Source organism: Astyanax mexicanus, chromosome 1, assembly GCF_023375975.1.
Source record: "Astyanax mexicanus isolate ESR-SI-001 chromosome 1, AstMex3_surface, whole genome shotgun sequence".
NCBI lineage: Eukaryota > Metazoa > Chordata > Actinopteri > Characiformes > Acestrorhamphidae > Astyanax > Astyanax mexicanus.
Window position 1 is genome coordinate 57391867 of NC_064408.1, and position 20883 is coordinate 57412749.

Here is a 20883-nt window from a genome sequence, read left to right on the forward strand (position 1 = left end):
TGTAGTGTACATATATCTTTTTGCGCAGTTAAAAAAAATCTTAAGAAACAACATAATATATTATGAAAATAAATAAAATAGAGCACAAAAGCACATGTCAAAAGCAATATTCGTGTAATGCTCTGTGATGCTTTCCTTTAGGAGTCAATCACATCAGGTAAGGACTACTCTATACTCCTGACATTGTTCCTGTTGGAGTATTTCTAGACAGCTGGTTTATTAGAGACACACAGAATTCAGGACACCTAGTCTAGACTTTCTACTTACCCCTCATGGTGGAATAACAGTCTGCATGAAATATGTTTGAACACTTAACTAGGTTACTATGCAAAACTGTCAACTTATTCCGATTGAAAAGTCCTCTTGTTTACATTGGACACACTGCTTTGTTTGTCATGTCATTTCAGAACCTTTAGAAGAGCCAGTCATTCTCTGTTCCTTCTTCTTCCACCACTTCTACCTGCTTTATTCCATTTCTGACTGCCTGACAAACAACAACGGTCTCTGATAAAGAAGACTGGGTCACTGACTGACTGTTTAAACTGTGGAATATAAACAGTGATCAAATGTAAAAGTATTAGTTTCGTGGGACATAAATTAACTATTTAGCAAGCAATGAGTTTGATGTGTTAGAGCAGTAAAAACACTAAGACAGAGAAGTCACTGTCACAGAGTAGCAGACCGTGACTGGTGGAGTGCGCTGATGGTCCCACTCTGTGAGCTAACAGATGGCCAGGATTGGCAAATATGGGCAAATGGCAAATGTTCCAGGTGTCAGCATTCGATGCTGAAATTACTATTCAGGTATTCATTATGTGCCATTGTGAAATGTCAGAAAGAGAACAATTCATTATTTCTTTGTGTTGTTTTCTTCAAATAGGTGCACTGTAGACTGGTAGAATTTGATTTGATTTGGTGCATTTTCTATCTGCTTTTTACATTATGTAAACATGTTGTGAGCATGTCATGATAAACACATCAATAGAATTTGTACTTTTACATACATGTAACACTACCATTTCAGAAATTCTGCTACTACCATTCAAATGGACACAAAATGGCTTTGAGTTTTAAGAGTATTTCTAGTCATCCTTTTCCCCCTCTATGCTCTCGTGCACGTGCTGGGGTGAAATTCAGGGCTGAAAGCAGCTTCACAGAACCAGAAGTGGAGCGTGGGCAGAGCGGAGGAGGACGAACGGCTGCTCCATTTCACCCGCTTGCTGCAGCTGCTCTCCCACCATCAGCACGCCACCACTCCACTACAACCACACCGACCTGCCAGCAGCCTTCACCAGAACGCAGAGAATGAGAGCTGAGTGTCAAGAAGAAAGAAGAAAAAATTCTTCCACTTCTTTCAGCACTCAATGTATCCTTTATAAAAGCTTTTAGCCAAGTCAGCTGCTACCAGGTGTATACGAGTAAACGTCATATGAATAGGTGTTATGAGTATTATATTTGGAGTATGATGAGCTTTGATGATGGTAAAGTTCTGCTCAACTAGACTACAGAGAAAAGCAGACCTGTTGAGAGGGGTACGGTGAGTATCTCTTTGATAAAATTAGGGTGTCTAGTCTTTCTGTAACTTATAAATGTGTATGACCGCATCCGTGTGCATCGGCAGATATAAACATGAAATAGCGACATCGGCACTGAATTCAAACATCAGTGCATCCCTAAATCCTTACACTTAAAAACATCACAAATAAATTGTTTCATATATAAAGGCGCTATATATTTATGTAAGTGGCATGTGAGCACTATAACTCCTGCCCTATGCTCCATGCCTTCCTCAATAAACACCAGCCCATCTTCTGCAAACCCTGCAAATAAAACCCACACACACACCTCAAACAACCCCTAACAGGAAGCATGCTAGGCTACAGCTGGGCGCGTCGGCAGCCCTTTGCCGGAGTGTCATTTGCATGGTTCAGAGAGGAGGAAATGAAAGGCGCTGCAGCCCGTGGGAGAAAAAGGCAGGGCAGTTCCTGGTCGGCCCGGCAGACTTCAGCTTCGCCTCACTGCTTTCCATGTGCTTTGACTACGGACACACGTCGCTCGCCGCAGCCCCTGCACTACAGGAAGTGCCAGCTCACAGGACCTGCTCCCTGACCCTGCACTATTCAAATTCAAATGCAGCTGTTATCAGGAAGCCGGCACACTGAGCGAGCTGGACAGAGATGCAGACAGACAGAGATACAGTAGAGTTTGAGATGGGTAAGGATGCAGGAAAAAGTAAGTGAACCCTTTAGAATGAACTGGATTGCTGTATTGATTATTAATAAATGTGGTCTGATGGATATCTTTATAGGCAAGTGCAATTGAACTAACCTTATAACACACAATCAATTGTCCTCTTCATTTCATTTATTGATTACATTGAGCAAATTTACAGTGCAGGCTAGAAAAAGTAAGTAAGCCTTTGATTTTAATAACCTATAGATCCCTGATTACCTCTATCAAACATTGCCTGTGAATAATATATATATATATATATATATATATATATATATATATATATATATATATATATATATATATATATGATAGAGGTAATCAAGGATCTATAGGTTATTAATAGATCCTTGAGGTACAACTGATATATATAAAGAGGTCATGCCTCAGCATCCTAATTGAGTTAAGGTCAGGATTCTGACTTAGCTGTTCCATAATGCAAAAATTCCATTTTCATTATTTTGCTTGGAGTTATTGTCATCATCACCCACAGTCTATTCGGCTGGAAGTTATAAACTGCTGCCCTTACAATACTGAATTCTTTACAGGGATGTTTTTTTCCATTGGTAGACAACTTCGCCAAATGCAGATTGATGTATAATTAAGTTTTTAGCATTGCTTTTCCAATGTTTTTCTTGAAAGAAACAGATTTTTAAACAAAGAACCTGTAAAACTTAATCTTGTCTCTTAAACTGAAACACATTTTGCTAGTTAGAGAAAGACATTCTCTTACTTTGTCAAGCCTGTACTGTGTTTGCTTACTCAATGTCCTAAAAGACATTAACTACCCGTTATTAAACCATAAGTATTTTTAATGTTTGTTATTAGTATTATTTAGATTGTGTTTGTTTTAGTGACTATGATATCAACCAGGGCTCATTTAAGTAATAATCAGTGCTGAAATCCAGGTAATTCCAAAGTGCTAACTTAATTTCTCAAGCCAGTGTACTGTACTGGTGGAAGACCTCCATTTGAACTGTACAGTTCCCTCAGATATTCTGCAGACACATTTGTCTATAGCATAGACTTTTTCACTGTACAAGTCCCTTTTTAGAGTTAAAAATATTTTGCAATTCCCAAACTGAAAACTCCCTCCACCAAACTCCCCACTCAAGGACAATTTAGGGGTAATATTCAGATCTTATTTTCTCCACCTTTATAAAGAAACCACTCTTTATAGCATCAGAGCCCCCTAAATAACTATTATTAGATCCCACTGTTCTGGCTGGATAAAAAGTATCTTTTCTTTTACTTTGACAGTATAACAATAGATCATCTTACTTACAGTATTATTTTAAACCATAACCTCATTGTATCATATGTATTGCATCTTCAAGTTCATGACCCAACAGAGATAACTGATATGCTAACCACAGATGAGGACAACACCAATATTTAAACGATTTAAACATATTTTAACTAATACTTAAAAATCAATACTGTTTTAATAATCAATACAGTATCGGACAAATAAACATCACAATACTTTTATACAACATTTTCTTACACCCCTATGGTGCAGTGCAGTGTGTGACAAGATTATTTGTATTCACAGATTTTGATGCGGTCCTTTTCATGTCCCCTTCCACATACAGTGCCAATTCACTGTCTTTTCAGACATTTTTTTTTTTACTTCCAAATTTAGCTAAGCCAATCATTCTATCCATTCAGCTGCATATTCCCCATCACTACTGATGCCACAACACCAGGAGGGCGAAGACAGCACATGCCTCCTCGGATACATGTGAAGTCAGCCACCGCCTGTTTTCCAACTGCTGCTGATGCAGCATTACTGAGTAGCATCACAGTGCGCTCGGAGGAAAGTGCAATGACTCGGTTCTGATACATCAGCTCACAGACGCCTTGTGCTTGTGCACCTTAAGGGTGATCACCAACCAGCAATCTCCCGATCATAGTGGCAGCACTTTAGACCGCTGGACCATTCCCCGCCCCTATTTATGATTTTGTACATTGTAAATTTAATATTGAAGACACTAAAGCTATATAGGAACACATGCAGAATTATATTTTAAACAAAACCATGTTTTATATTTTAGATTTAAACATTTAGTTTTAAGGACAGATCTGCACACTGTAGGCATTTTAATCTTAGTGGTTTCATGAGGTAGAGCCTACTTAAATAGTTTTCTCAGCATCTTGAAGGAGTTCCTGGAGGTGCTGAACAATAGTTGCTGCTTTTTCTGTTCACTGTGCTCCAGCTCATCCTTGATCACCCATCTACACTGGGAACACTTTTAAGTTTAATACATTTGCTACAATTACTACAATTCCATATGTGCCCCTTAATTGTTTTCATGTATTAAATACTAATCTACAATGTAGAAAATAAATAAAATAAAGAAAAACATTGAATAAGAAGGTGTCTAAACTTTTGACTGGTTCTGTATTTGTATCATTACCAAAATCATGATATTCATGTATGAGTGATAGTATATTTTTCCCCATTTTACCCTCCATAAAAGGTACAAACCTAGACACAATTTGACCAAAAAATAATAGACACAAAATGCATTGGCTCAGTCAAAGCATGTGACAGGATTATCCTAGGATATCCTAGAGATGCTGTTACCAGCTCCAGTGACTTAATGATTTTGCCAATGTCTACAAAACTATAGATCTAACTCAAACATTTATTTAATTAGCAGTATATATGACATACGTGTTGTGTGCTAGAAAACACTATTTTCCTGTCTGCTCATTTTCAGCTGGACAGAGGTCCATAAGTACAGTTGATCAAATTCCAGATATGTTGAATCAACATGGATTAATCACATCATGAGAAAGAACGCCAGAGCAAGATCACTGTTTCAGGTCAACGGCACAATTGTTTTATTATGTTTTGGAGGACACGGTGATGACAGTCAATCCCACAAATCCATCTCCCCGCCATTTTCCGAAATGCTGCTCATAGACACAGCTATCTCTCTTTCTCCTATCCTCTCTCTCTCTCTCGTTTCTGTCTCTTTCACTCTCTGCTTCGCCAGCACAGCTCCTCTCACCATCTGATTCAGTCAAGGACAAAGCACAGTTCCAGGAGGGTTCCCATAGTAACAGAATATGTGTTGCTACTTTAGGCAGGTTTAGTGTATTGTCTGCGCCGTGGGGCCACACAAAAGAGAGAGCTGACCAATAACACAACAATCACCAAACCACCCCCCAAACCCCCCACCATCCAGCTTGTGCCAGGATCGGGAGTCCCTGTGGCAGTTCAGACAGTGTAGTTCTGCTCCCGTACTGATGGATGCAAATTAAAGAAGGATTATGATTAAAAACCAGGAATCACAGTTAAACAATTATTGATTACTATTGGTTCAATATAAATTGTAACACATCATATGAAGCCCCTGGGTGACCATATTAACTACTCATGCACCCCAAAGAAACAACCTGGGATACCACAGCAACCAGCTAAGTAGTACATTAAGCAGTATGGGTTGTAATGTCCAACAAATTGGCGCTGTTTTTGTGTTACAAGAAAGGCAAACATACAAACATCCATGCACGCACGCACAGGTGCAACTCAGAGTCAGCAAGAGTTCTACGGCTGTTGTGCTGGCAGTTCTGACCTTTCGGCCCTGACTGGAAGATGTAGGGACTGACTGTCCTGACTTAGAGTCCTGCTGGCATGAGGAGCATTAGCCAGAATTCAATATGACACCATCCCACACGCACGCAAACACACAACACAAGCACACACACACAAAGAAGGACATCACGATGACCATGACCATGCTCTGGACATCCACTCTCGCATAACTAGAATTCCTTCCAATAGCAATCACAAGCTTTTTTAAGAACTTTGCACTAATGACTACAACACAATGTTTAATTGTATAACTGCGATGGGTGTATTCATTAACAAACTGTATAATTTAATTCAATATGATAAAGTTCTGTGATAATTATTATATTTATAATAATGCAACATTTATTTATCTAGTATGTAGTTCTGAGATGTTCCTATTAAGATGGTCCCTGCCACTGAAATAGACAAAGTGCAAGCACAGCGTGCATTAAAAGAAAAAAATTAATAGATCTATAACGTTCTGATTGTAGCACATTGTCATCTGTCGTTTAGCACAAAACTGTAATTTCTCCCAGTAACAAAGGCAACAAGCATATCATAGGCTTCGATCTTCTCAGGAGCCATTTTGCCTGAAACCTTAAACTCCAGTCCAAAGATGTCATAAACCTCAAACTGTACCAAATGAATCACCTTTTGTACAGGAATGATATCTGCCAGCCAACAGCCCCAACTTTAACATGCTCCTAGCAGGTGTATTTCTAGAACAATTGTCATGCAGTATTACTGCAGAATGTCAATTCACCCATATAGAAAATTCATTATGTTGTATGAATACTACTTCCTTGCATGAAATAATTCAATGCATTTATAATGAGAGGGGAGGAGTAGATATTTAAACTATGTGTTGTCTGTACCTTTGGCCTGTTTAACTGGCAAAAATCTGTCAATGAAAATGTAGCACAGTTATTGTGACATGTATTTCAGAGTGATCCTATGTTTGTAGAGCAAAGTGTGACTTTAGCTAACAAGTAAAGGAAGCTAAAATCAAGCATTACTTCTATTAGCAAAATGCTAACTGGTGGCTTCCACTGTACTATATTGTTTGTAATTTTTGATCAATGTACTCCTTTAACTCCAGAGCACGACCCTGCCCTGCTGCCAAGGGTGGGCAACAACACCAAGCAGTGTTTCATTCACCACGAGACAACCAGCAGCACAATGCCTGCTCTGTGTGTAGACACATCCTGTACAGCTCACACTTAACAAGGCAGCAGCAAAGCAATAGATCTAGACAAGCTCTGAGAAGACTGTTGATGGTACCATTGTTATACATGTCAACATGCCATTTATTCAGAATACACTACTATTTGACCAGTTATACAGAATACACCACCAGTCTGGATATCTGAAATATTTCACACAATTTCAGGTGGCTTATGAGGATGCTGACCTACAGAATGGCATGAGTGCATAATGTAGTCATCAGGACCAAAAGGGGCTAATATCTATAACTATTTTAGTACTCTTGTCTCAAAATTCAAATGGTTTTAAAAAGTTCATGTATCAAACATTTATAATGATTTATTCTCAAAACGTACAGCACTGCTACAGCTTATTCTAGTTTGTGGCATTCATATGACAGTGCCAAAAAGAGAGTACAACAAAAAATGGATAACACGTGGACCGGGCCTAAACATTCCCACCCATCTACAGTCTGCTATGAAGGAAAACCACATCAGCATGAGCAAAGCACTAAGAAAGTATTGAATTAACATTGTCTACACAAGCAGGTGGTGCTGACTATGTCCACAATTCCCAAAACATGTTTAGCTTGATTTTCCTTAATAAATCATTGGTTGTTGGGATCAGAGATTTCAGTTAAATATATATAAATATAATTAACAATTGAAACACAAAGTTTGTTTGGTAAGTGATTGACAAATCTCAAAGGACCTGAAATCAGCCAGACTCTCATTGGAAGCTGAAGGAAGAGTTTATTTCTGCAGTTATTTCTGCAAAAGGAGAATCTACTAAATATTGAAGAATTTTTTTTTGTTTGGGTGCTTAAATATATACACCTGCCGAATTCAATTTAAAGAGTTATTGCACACTTTCTGTAAATATCAGTTCTTCTGCTATACAATATTTTTACCTTAAATTGCTGATCCTAACAATCAATGATTTATAAAGAAAAATCATGAAAATAAACAGGGGTGGCAAAACTTTTTTTTTATACCACTGTATTTGAAAGGTAAAAGTGAAAATTACATATGAACTAACTGTGTGCATTTGTTCTACAGTCTGATATTTGTTAACATGGCATGCCTTCCACTGGCTGCAATGCAAAAAAACTAAGCTTACATTTCATAATGATTTCCCTGCCAAAAAAGTCAACAGCATTATTGTCACGTGCGCACAAAAAAAAAAACAATTCAAGCATACTCTGGCACAGTGAACCAATTCTTCAATTTCATAACTGTCACACAATTCATCTACGAGTGCTGAAGGGTATCTGCTGAAGGGTAGCAGGGCACAGCGTTTGCTGTAAATCTGTCTGGATAAATTCCTGTTCCTTCTTCCCTAAGTGTGCAAGTGATTTTCCATAGCTAGGTCCACACAGCAAAAGATGCCTGTGATGAAGCCAACCTGACCATGTAGACTCTTCTGCTCTTCAAAAATCTGCTGTATAACCTCTGACCTTGCATTGCCTAAAACACCCTAAGTTCCCTGGGGCAAACACAGACAAGGACACACACACAGGCACACAGATAGAGGAGGCCGCTGGCAACCTCAGCTGACTTCTGTACGGCTGCCCTTTCTGCCAACAGAGCGTCCAGCGTGCATCGCTCCAATTAGCAGAGAGCACAATATCCACAGGGCTCCTCTACTACAATCCTGTCATCTCCAATCACCCCAATGGCACAAAACAACTGCTTCTTCAAACAATACAACAAGAACACACACACCACTTAACCACAGAAAGCTCTATAACACAAAGAAGGGCTAGTCACTACTAATTCTCTCTAGATCACTCCATCACCTCTCCATCACACAATGATGCCATGCTAAAAGGGGGGGGAGGTTTGGAGAATTATATAAAACAGTGCTGCCCATAATGTAGCCTGTGGGCTAAAATTAGGCCATAAAGACAGTAGGTTATGTCAGCCAAAAAGTCACTATTACATCATCCATCTCAGTAAAGTACAATTTAGAAAGCACATATATTGCAGATAAAGTATCATTTTGTGACCTCCTTTATGAGTCACAACACAAGTTCCAGGTATCCTTAATTTGTGGATCATGGTTTTCAGTCTGGTTCACAGAGCCTTAGCAATGGCCTTGCAACCTTTTCTATAATGGTATGGTACATATAAATGGCTTCTTTTTTGATCATGAGCTGTTTTTTGAGACCTTCTAATCTGCTTCAGTCCTTAAGTGGTGTTAAGTAATCATGCCAGATATATTTCCCCAGAAATAATTGTGATAAACAATATTATTGTAACTTACGCCCTTTTAAAAAGCAATTAACCTTTATTTACTTTTAATACTTTTAATTACATGTTTACTTGATGCACTGGTCTAAAATAATGGTCAATGGTCAAACACAATAGACAAAACCAAGGTCAGCAAACACACACTAGACCAGCCTTCTTTTGATCAATACAAAACGTAACACATGCACTAGAGAAGAAGATCTCTAAAGAACTTTTAACAGTTAGCACTTTATTGAAATCATTAGAATGATTTCTGGAAATTATATGTGTGAGTAAAGAACCTTTAAATAACGAGTATTAACTTTACTGAAGAATACATTCGCACACAAAATAATTGTCCAGGTGTGATTAAGTATATAAACTCAGTAGAGGACACACTTTTAAACAGTTTCTTCCTGATCTAAACATCCTTGAACCACTGCATTCAAGCCAAGAACCACTTAAGAGACATTTAGTGTCTAAGCTTACACACACCTACACACCTGCAATTAACCAGCACTGCGCTAAACAACAGACAAAGAGAGAAACAAGCCCTTCCAGTACACCCACAGGCCCAATCCAACATTGTGAAAGTGTCAGAATCTCCCAACAGCAGGGTGAAATTTAGTTCTTTAATTGTTTTTCCTCAATTTCAAAATCATTGCTTGTTAACTGAACTGTTGACATCAATGATTGTCCACCCTTTGTCTTAACCTTCCTCTAGATGACCTTGGACAGGGAAACCCCAAGCAGATCCCCAGAACTGAAGCTGAAAGGATTCTGTGAGGTACATAAATGTTTTACAAAATCCGGGACTAATTAAACAGCGGTATCTGACACAGTTGTACCATGAAAGAGACCCTAAATGTGTGCCTTTACCTATCATTTGTAAAGCAATGTAAAGATTCACATTCTGTCAATTATATTTCCAAGAGATAGACAAATGTTTGCCGACAGTCAACATTGAAGGTACAGCAATATGAGAAGCTTTACTGAGTAAACGTAAGAGCAAAATGGAAAAACTCAAATGGTTTGTTTGTTCCTCCATCTTTATGATGCCAGTGATATAATCACCTTTGCTTGCCACCCACACTTCTCTTACACTGCCACATAACATCAATTAGCATCAATAAAGCACACACACACACACACACACACACACACACAAACACATCCATTACAGCACCACACTCTCTTTCACATACACATTTAATTTTATACAATATCAGGATGGGGTGCCATACCTGTCTCACACATATTATCTATTAGGATATAACGTGAACTTACACTTTAACACCAAATTTCTAAAATGTGATGATGCTTGTTTTCTATGGTACAGTAAACTATTGCAATTGTCACAGGTGAGATTATGATTTCTTTGTAAAAAAAAAAATGGCAATTTTGCCCAGAAAGGGAATTATTAGCATGTGTAGGCTACAGCGTAGGCTACAATTTACAGTGAAAGACATAAGCAGGAATGCTCAAAAGTTAGAGATTGTTTGCAGTTTTCAGACATAGTTTGCAGGTCTGGGTATAGTTGCATGTTTTTTTTCTGGTAACGACAGTTTTGGACAAGAAAATGTACAAAAACAAGCATGCTTATGCACACCCACTACGACACGGAGCGGTAAAACACACTTCCTCTGCAGCCGGTCTCCAAGCAGTGACGACTCGCTTGCGGCTGTGTGCACAGGGCCACTCTTAGCCTCAAGGCCCGATTGCTATCAGTGTTTTTGCATGTCTATTTCTGTACGTGGCTTATTCAAAGAGCCGTGACGCAGGCCGAGAACGCCTGTTCCTGTGCTGTTCCGAAACCATCAGTCAATACTAAAAAAGAGAGAGGACGAGGGGTCTGCCTAACAGACCCATATAGAATTAGTCTGCAGCCTAATGACACACACCTACACCCTACTAGCTCAGCCTTCAAAAGGCAACGGGCCAGCTGCTGACTGACAAACTCTACATGAAAGCAGCAGCAACAGCCCTGTGCAGAGTGGGTGTTACTATAGTTGCCCCATTTCTTTTTTTTTTTTCATTCTTGATCTCATTCCTTTAAAGCATGAAAATTACCACAGATATCTGCCAGGGTGTCCATTCAAACGACTGAATGTTTAAAAGCAGGAAGTACTTGCCTAAATTCCCTTGTTACCATGGAATTCATCATTCTCATTATAAGTAATTACTTCAGCTGGGTCATGAATTATTCGCTTCCATTAATGACGCATAGAAACCACAATCCAACAACAGCAGCTTAGGCAATATAAAACAATTTGACTACATTGAATGTCATTGTCTGAAAAGACTGCCCATAAAGTAAGAAACTGCTGCTGTTTCTATTAACAACCTGTACACTTCAGGTGATACCTTTTGCTCTGGAAAGCAGCAATAATGCCATTGTTCCTACAGCTTTACTGAGTGTACCAAAGCTGTAACACTATACACTGACATGAGAATAACTCAGATGAGGGTCAAAGGTAACTCGATGAGATGGCAAGCACAAGAGACATAGATCACACAGAAAGATAAAATTAAAGAAATGAAACTTCTACAGTAAATATGAATGATACAGTGGAACTTACCTGTGGCTTTTTCCTTTGCTGATCGTTCTGGAGGCAAACAAATCCAGGAACACACCCTCTTCACACAGCCTGTGTGTGTATGTTTGTGTGTGAGAAAGACAGAGAGAGAGAGAGAGAGAGAGAGAGAGAGAGAGAGAGAGAGAGAGAGAGAGAGAGAGAGAGAGAGAGAGAGGATGTTAAACAAATGATCAACACACACAAACACAGACACCACATGATCTGAGAAGCAAGTAGCACCCAAGGGCAAAATGCTTCTGTTTAGGTTCTTCATATTGTCAACATGGGGGTGCAGAGACATAGCACAAAGTTGCTAAACAAAACTGCCAGCACCCTCTATCCTTCTAGGGAGGAGTCCAGTTAAGGGTTAACCCAGTTAACCCTCCAGTGCTCCTCTTACTTTCCTCTGTGCCCCATCACTTTACCAGACCCCCAAGCTCCATAGAAATCCATGCAGAGAGGGCTGTCACTCCATTATTTTCCTCTCTGTGCCAAGCTCTCCCCCAGACCCACCTGACACAGCATCCTCCTCCTCCCTCCAGCGGCGAGGGGTCCGCACAGCGGGGGGCTGATCTTGGGGGCGCTTCTAAATCTCAGCTTTGCTGTGTCAGTCCCATGAAAATGTCTGTAGACAAGACCAATCCATTCAGCTCGGCGTAGGAGGATATCTGCCAGCAGCCCTCCCTCTCTCTCCCCGGCTAACCTGCTAACCTCACTCGCTCGCTCAGGGGAAGGAGCTGAGTGCGAACAGAGGAAAAAAACATCGGCCTCTCATTGGCCAGCACGCAAGGGAGGTGGGCGGGGCTACAGAACTGTTGACCGCGGGAAAAGAAGCAGACAGGCAGCGCCTGCCCGTGAACAGCAGACCAAGAACTAGGTCTCAGCTGGACCAGCCACCGCACAGCAGAAAACGAAAGAAACAGAGATACAGACAGCACAGAGAGAGAGAGAGAGAGAGAGAGAGAGAGAGAGAGAGAGAGAGCGATACAGAGAGAGAGCGATACAGAGAGAGAGAGAGAGAGAGAGAGAAAGTGAACATATTTATTTAATAATAATAATAATAATAATATGTCTTAGATTGTTTTTTTTACAAGTATTGTTTTCCCCCATACCCTTTGTTTATATGAATATATAATGATTTTTGTTCATAAAGCTGTTCAAATGTTTTAATAGCGATTAAAAGATTTTATGTTTATGCATTTATTTCTGTTATATATCTGTATTTCTTAATGTTTAGAAAGTGCTCGTGTTGTGTTTATGCTTTGTTGAACATGGTCATGCCAGTAAAGCTTATTGAATTTAATTGAACTAAAGAGAGAGAGAGAGAGAGAGAGAGAGAGAGATACCGAGAGAGGGAGTGAGAGCTAGTTGTACAGAGAAAGGGAGAGAGAGAGACACTACCACCTTCTTCAAAGCAGGAAGGAGGGGAGGCCACGAGTGTTTCCTGTTGTGCAGCTGAGTCGAGCGAGGACGTCACATGCAGTGTTCACAATCTGGCAAAGTGTCAGCAGAGACAGCGGATCGACTTGACACGCTTTCAAGACCGCCTAGGGAAAATAGAGAGCGCGCTCACACACATACACACAGGTTTCTACTCATCTGCTTATCCTCACTCACACAATACCAGTACAGGGTTTTAAGACGAACAAAACCACTTGTGACATCAATTTACAACTGATTAGGGTTTGATGTGGTAAGTAAATAAATTTAAGGTTTCAAAACACTCTATACCACTCACACATGGAAACACACTGTTTCTGTAATTACTCAAACAGCACCATTTAATTTTTTTTGTCTATTCAGCCTAGAGCCCTTCAGCCCCACCCATTCACACCAGTGTTTTAGGATGGATAACATTGAAAAGCCAATCAAAACAAACATCAGTTACATATATGCCAGCTAGAGATCAGTGTTTCTGATATCAATATTGAGCGGGCCAAACGCCCCATTAATGCCAGGCTAACAGATTCCTCTTATTACAGCTACCTCTAAGCACACACTGAAAAGCTGTACTGTACTGAACTAAAGTACTGGACTGAACATAGACAGAAGTGCTTTACTCACCAAATAATAAATAGATTTCAGGGGAGCTATATGTGTAAAAACATATATCCTATGTCTGGCCTTCATGATTTAAAGCGCTGAGCGACACACAGACTACGGCTATGCCAAAGACAACACGTGAATCGACACAGAAATATAAACTGGCCTTTACCTCCTTAACTGAATTGGTTAAAACCAGACACAAAGCCGATCGAACTACCCATCTCTAATGCTAGCAAAACTAAATTTCAAATTAACCAGCTGTGAAAAATAACATTGAAAAAAAACGACACAATCCTGTTCCTAGCATCCAGGTGTTGGCGATTTACCAACACATACTATGGTGTTACAATTACTTTTATAATACTTATAACCCCATTTAACAAAACACAAGACATATCTTTCTTCCTCTATGTATCTCTAGGTATAACCATTTTTGTAACACATCATTTGCAAATGCTTTATGTTTTATCTTTTATGCGTATGCAAGTCAACAAGTCAACAGGTTAATTTATGCAGTTTCATCTTAATTAGCCTCCTCTGTTTGATTTCCACCTATTCCAACTAAGTGCTACTTCTTGATTCTAAACTAACACACCACCCTAAATTCATATATGTGCTTAAGTTTCTTTGCAAACAGCAAAAGCAGTTAAGCAAAATATGAGGAGCATCTGCTCATTGGAACTCCCATTCTGAGCAGCATCGCATAAAAAACGCTCATGCTCCATATCCCTTTGACAAGACAAGTCTTGCTGCACAACTTAGCAAAGTTAACCACAACTGGTGCAGCACAGTGCGCCTCTTGGTTGTGTTTTGCCACACTGTTGTTGTGGAGAGGATGTCTTGCAGAAATTAGCCAGTAAAACCTGAGAAAAGCCTTTTGCAGTGCATAGCAGGATTAACCAAAGCAAATGCACACCACAATGCAAACTTAATAGCAGGCTTTACTAGGCTGTGGAGGGTACCTGCACCCAGCAGTGACTGAACACTCTTGATTAGGGCTGAATAATTCACAGGATCTCTGGAGGCCCTATCACTTTTCCACCAAAGGAGAATCAAGAGGATCCCCCACAATTCCTGACAACAGTGCATTCTGCCCCAGAGAGAGATTTATTAGGATAACATGCATAAAACTTCACTGGTTTCAAATGTGACAGGAGTGTACATTTTGTCTTCTGTGTATGAGCAATGCAACTGCACTGGGGGTCAGAAGGCCAATTAACACAAGGCCTATTTATGCTCAATTTAGTACTGTCTAATCTTTGTGCTCAGTAATGTTACTATGATTAGACCACTAGATCCACTAGGGGTTTAGCAAATCATCAAAACATTGTGATACTGCAGTGCATTAACATGGCAATGTGCCATCTGGAGAATCAATGCCAAGGCCTCTTAGTTTTATGTTAGTCACTGTGATTGATTACAGCTGGTAATTTCTCTGTGCCCACATAAGAAGGGTATGTTTGACTACACTTATTGAATTGACAATCCCACAGAATGGTGTGACAATACAGTTTTCATGGTATGAGGAAGTGGCCCCTAGCCTGAAATTCACCTCTAAGCTCATGTACAGTTTGCAGCTGACCACATAAACAAAGACAATTCCTTCTGGAGGAAAACTGCATGGTTAAATGAGATGAACACCAATTACAGGTTTGGCCACAACAAAAAAGGAACACTCATAGGAGTACAGTTGACGCACATCATTTCAAATAACACAGTTCTACTGCCTCCACTGCTCCACAGCTCAAAGCTGGTGTTAAGTATGGTGCCAATGGGATCATGTTTATCTGCTCATAGATAGTCCTATTCTATTACCAATACTTCTATACAGGGACTAGACAAGCTGTGAATGTGCATTTGCACGTCTGGGTCAGCAATTTGTGCAACTTCAACAGCTAAGTGCATGAATTAGAAAGAATATCCACAAACATTTTTACATAAAGAGAATGTAAACTGTATATGTAGAATGTTTGAATTGTTAACGCAAAAGTATCTTGATGCATCCTTGACAGCAAAGCTCTGACAAAATTTAGTGTCACTGTCAAAGCATACATAATAGCCGAAAGACCACACTGTCCACTCCTGTCATGGCTTCTAGCAGCCTTGTGTATCAGAGCACTGCTAAATACAATACTTGCAGAGAATGTGGGAAGGAGCTAGCAATGCCAGATTTAAGTTTATTTTTACATTTAAATTACACATTAAATTAAATAAACCATCCAGCATCACCTATTGCACTTGGTATCAGGTTACTACCTCTTCATACACTGTCTGTTTGCAAGCTAAAACATATGAGCTGTACAAGGTAGGATAGTAATGTTTGCTAAGCTAACTTCTACCTAGCACCTGATTGTTTACCAGAACTATGCCTTCCTTTCTCTGTGTAAATTTCACTCACACGTATTTGCAAGTGTATTTTGTGTCTTGATATAGCTTTAGATTAATGTAGCATTGTCAAAAGTCTGTGCAGTGCATTGTGGAGCGTGTCAATGTTACATTGTTACAGTGTTACATTGTGAATGTTCTTTTCAATGGATCTTTTCAACATCTACCTTTATCTCTTCTCCCCTCTGCCTGTGTATTTTATACGCTCTCTGCAGAGATCTGTAATAGTGATTTCATGATTATTTCAATTGTGAAGCATCGGCAGCATAATTTAGCAGAGACAGGATAGCACTGCAAAATGTATGTAGCCAAGACACTTTGTTGGTATGTGTACTGGGACATGTTCAGTGCTAAATACATATTTTAAATAGCAGCTTTCTTTAAAAAGCAAGACAAAAATATGTACAGGCAAAAAACTCTGTATTTGATATCCAGCCAAATGTTTCATTTTGTTGGATTTCAAATATAAACTAGAAAAGGTAAAGTTCGTGAACGAACTTTAAGTTGGCTTGGAAAAGAACGCTAATAACGTTAAAAAGTTAAAATGGTTGCTAAGCTTTTTCTGTCTGAAGAGTGTGAAGAGTCATTGATATGCTGTTAACGCTAAATGCTAAAAACGCTGACATCTAAAAACATTTGGTTAAACGCTGAAATCTAAAAACATTTGGTTAAACGCTGAAATCTAAAAATGTTTGATTAAACGCTGAAATCTAAAAACGTTTGGTTAAACGATGAAATCTAAAAACATTTGGTTAAACGCTGAAATCTAAAAACGTTTGATTAAACGCTGACATCTAAAAACGTTTGGTTAAACGCTGAAATCTAAAAACGCTTGTTTAAATGCTGAAATCGTAAAACTTTTGGTTAAACTTTTGATTGCTAATGTGTTGCTAGGCGGTTGCTATCATTTCTGAAAAGGTTGCTAAGCTGTTGCTAGGCAATTGCTAATGTTTTCCAGGTGGTTGCTAAGCTGTTGCTAACTGGTTGCTAGGCAATTGCTAACATATAACAGGTGGTTGCTAAGGTGTTGCTAGGTGGTTGCTAAGGTGTTGCTAGGTTGTTGCTATCATTTCTAAAGTGGTTGCTAAGTGGTTGCTAGGCAGTTGCTATTGTTTTCCTAGTGGTTGTTAAGGTGTTGCTAAGTGGTTGCTAGGCAGTTGCTATCATTTCTAAAGTCGTTGCTAAGTGGTTGCTAGGCAGTTGCTATCGTTTTCCTAGTGGTTGTTAAGGTGTTGCTAAGTGGTTGCTAGGCAGTTGCTATCATTTCTAAAGTGGTTGCTAGGCAGTTGCTAACGTTTTCCCAATGGTTGTTAAGGTGTTGCTAAGTGGTTGCTAGGCAGTTGCTTTCGTTTCTAAAGTGGTTGCTAAGTGGTTGCTAGGCAGTTGCTAACGTTTTCCAGGTGGTTGCTAAGTGGTTGCTAGGCAGTTGCTAACGTTTTCCAGGTGGTTGCTAGGCAGTTGCTAAGTGGTTGCTAGGCAGTTGCTAACGTTTTCCAAGTGGTTGCTAGGCAGTTGCTAAGTGGTTGCTAGGCAGTTGCTAACGTTTTCCAGGTGGTTGCTAAGTGGTTGCTAGGCAGTTGCTAACGTTTTCCAGGTGGTTGCTAGGCAGTTGCTAAGTTGTTGCTAGGCAGTTGCTAACGTTTTCCAGGTGGTTGCTAAGTGGTTGCTAGGCAGTTGCTAACGTATTCCAGGTGGTTGCTAGGCAGTTGCTAAGTGGTTGCTAGGCAGTTGCTAACGTTTTCCAGGTGGTTGCTCAGTGGTTGCTAGGCAGTTGCTAACGTTTTCCAGGTGGTTGCTAAGTGGTTGCTAGGCAGTTGCTAACGTATTCCAGGTGGTTGCTAGGCAGTTGCTAAGTGGTTGCTAGGCAGTTGCTAACGTTTTCCAAGTGGTTGCTAGGCAGTTGCTAAGTGGTTGCTAGGCAGTTGCTAACGTTTTCCAGGTGGTTGCTAAGTGGTTGCTAGGCAGTTGCTAACGTTTTCCAGGTGGTTGCTAGGCAGTTGCTAAGTGGTTGCTAGGCAGTTGCTAACGTTTTCCAAGTGGTTACTAGGCAGTTGCTAAGTGGTTGCTAGGCAGTTGCTAACGTTTTCCAGGTGGTTGCTAAGTGGTTGCTAGGCAGTTGCTAACATTTTCCAGGTGGTTGCTAGGCAGTTGCTAAGTTGTTGCTAGGCAGTTGCTAAGTGGTTGCTAGGCAGTTGCTAACGTTTTCCAGGTGGTTGCTCAGTGGTTGCTAGGCAGTTGCTAACGTTTTCCAGGTGGTTGCTAAGTGGTTGCTAGGCAGTTGCTAACGTATTCCAGGTGGTTGCTAGGCAGTTGCTAAGTGGTTGCTAGGCAGTTGCTAAGTGGTTGCTAGGCAGTTGCTAACGTTTTCCAGGTGGTTGCTAAGTGGTTGCTAACTGGTTGCTAGGCAGTTGCTATCATTTCTAAAGTGGTTGCTAAGTGGTTGCTAGGCAGTTGCTAACGTTTTCCTAGTGGTTGCTAAGGTGTTGCTAAGTGGTTGCTAGGCAGTTGCTAACGTTTTCCAGGTGGTTGCTAAGGTGGTTGCTAAGCAGTTATTAGGTGGTTGCTAAGCCCTGGCTGGGGTGCCGGGGTGTCCAAACTTTTCACTGATAGCTGCTCCATACAGCAGCTCCTCCATACACTCACAGTACTGGAGGAGCAGGGGAGAGAAGGGGTTCCGTGCGCAGAGCTGCTCGTGTGTGAGTTAGAACTCTGGGCCCCCCATTCATTTCTATGGGAAAACTTCGTACGACATTTGTACGAAAACCGTACGACATATCGTCAAAACGTTAAAATTTTCGGAAAGAACATGGTAAGTTCTATAGACCGTCCGATTTTTGTCTTTGTATGTCAAAAATTGTTACCTACACAGTCGTTCAAAGTTGTCCCCCATTCATTTCCTATGGGAAAAAAAAGCGTACGTTTACGAAGTTTTTACGAAAACCGTACGATGTATCGCTTAAAAAAGCACAAGCAACCTATTCGGGTATAGGTCCTACGATACTGCAAAATTTCGTGGTTCTACGTCAAAAGCCCTAGGAGGAGATAGTGATTAAATTTTGCGAATAGAATAATAATAATAAGAAGAATAAGATTACGAAGAACAGTAAGTTGGCTTTTCCAAGCCAACTTAAAAATATTTTTTTTTCACAACAGAGAGCGTAAGGAGCTGAGGAAGAGGCCCATATACACAGACTGTGAGTGTGTGGAGGCTTCGGTGCACTGTCAGTGTTGAATCAGTCAGATCCTGGGTGAAATAACAGTTAGATTACCTGATTATCAGGGTAATTAGACGGTGACAGCCCGAGTGTGACGGGCTTAAACAGCAGCCATGCTTGTGCTCTCTGTGTGTCCCTGACTGAGAGGAAAAAACGCCATGTTCTCGTTGAGAAAACACAACCAGTTCTGCTGGTTCAGATCACATCCGCGAGCAGCCGACCCGCAGCGACGACGCCGAGTCACGAGCCTCCCTGCGCTGGGCCCCCCTCACTGACGGCTAACACGTCATGGAACATTCCCGGAACGAGCCAATGTCCCACCCACCTTCTCCCTGGCGCGCGCGCACACACACACACACACACACACACTATACACCATACACTATACACACACCTACAGCAGACAGACAGTGGTGTGTGTATAAGTGTAGCTACCTGGACACATCTTGAGATCACCAACAGGGTACAGTCAATCACAGCTATAAATGAAGGAAATGGAACACATCACTCTCTCTCTCCGCATCGCTTGTGTAAAGTCCTCAGGATGTTACGCAACATTCCCTATCTGCATGCAGGCGGCCGGGTATTCCCCACATATCCCAATAAGCCCAGCACTCAGCACCCCCCCCCCCCCTCCCCCCCACCCCCCCATGCAGCCCCGCCGCTGGAGCAGCGCAGCGGCCGCGGCGGTTCTTACCGTGGCGCTTTAGACATCCGAGCGGGTCCGGTAACATCCGCGCGCCCGCATCTGCCTCTCTCCCCTCCGCCGCGGCTCGAGCCCAGCCCGCTGACAGGACGTGAATCTCGCGCAGGCGGTGGCTAAAGTCAAACCCAGCCGAGCAGACAGACAGAAAGACTGACTGACAGACAGTCAGTCGCTGTTGGAGCACTGACGGGGGGCTGGCTTCGCTGCACGTATAGGTGTGTGTGAGGGGGGGTTAATTAACTACAGCTAGTTCAGTGTCTCTCCTGCTCCGCTCGATCCTGCCGGAGGACGCAGAAGCACGAGAGGAGAAGGAGCTCGCGATAGAGCCGCGCGAGAGGAGGAGGAGGGCGGGAGGTGTGTGTGTGTGTGTGTGTGTGTGTAAGGGAGGGAGGACAAACGGGGTTATTCCTAGCGCAGTTTCCCAGAATAGAAAAGCAGCTCGAGAGAGAGAGGCATGGGGGGGGGGGGGGGGTGCAAGGCGAGTGGATGAGCGTGTGTTTGGCCCGTGACGTCATCGGATCCCCCAGCGCGTGCCAGAGTGAGGCTGAACTCACCCGCTGGGCGAGCGGAGGAGGAGGAGGGGGAGCCTGTGTGGGAGGGGGAGGAGGAGGAGGAGGAGGTAGACTCGGCCTTTGGTCACCTACAGCAGAGAGGCCGGTTGGTGGAAGGGAACTCCCTGGCCCGAGCTCACGCCAAGCCGAAG

The 20883-nt window shown here is 41.4% G+C and overlaps 1 protein-coding gene across 3 annotated transcripts in view; it reads right to left on the minus strand.

Annotated features, from left to right (window-relative positions):
* Positions 1-20565, minus strand: part of hivep2a (HIVEP zinc finger 2a) — an 84989-nt gene extending 64424 nt beyond the window's left edge. The window contains exons 1-2 of one of the 3 annotated variants that reach the window (XM_007245467.4): positions 20172-20565; positions 11832-11900 (exon numbers count right to left, since the gene is read on the minus strand). The gene's annotated coding sequence lies outside the window, so the exon portion shown is untranslated. Of the gene's footprint in view, positions 1-11831; positions 11901-12341; positions 12655-20171 lie in introns of those variants that run through there. The other 2 variants (XM_007245469.4, XM_022666167.2) reach the window with 2 other exon arrangements.
* Between the last annotated feature and the right edge of the window lie 318 nt (positions 20566-20883).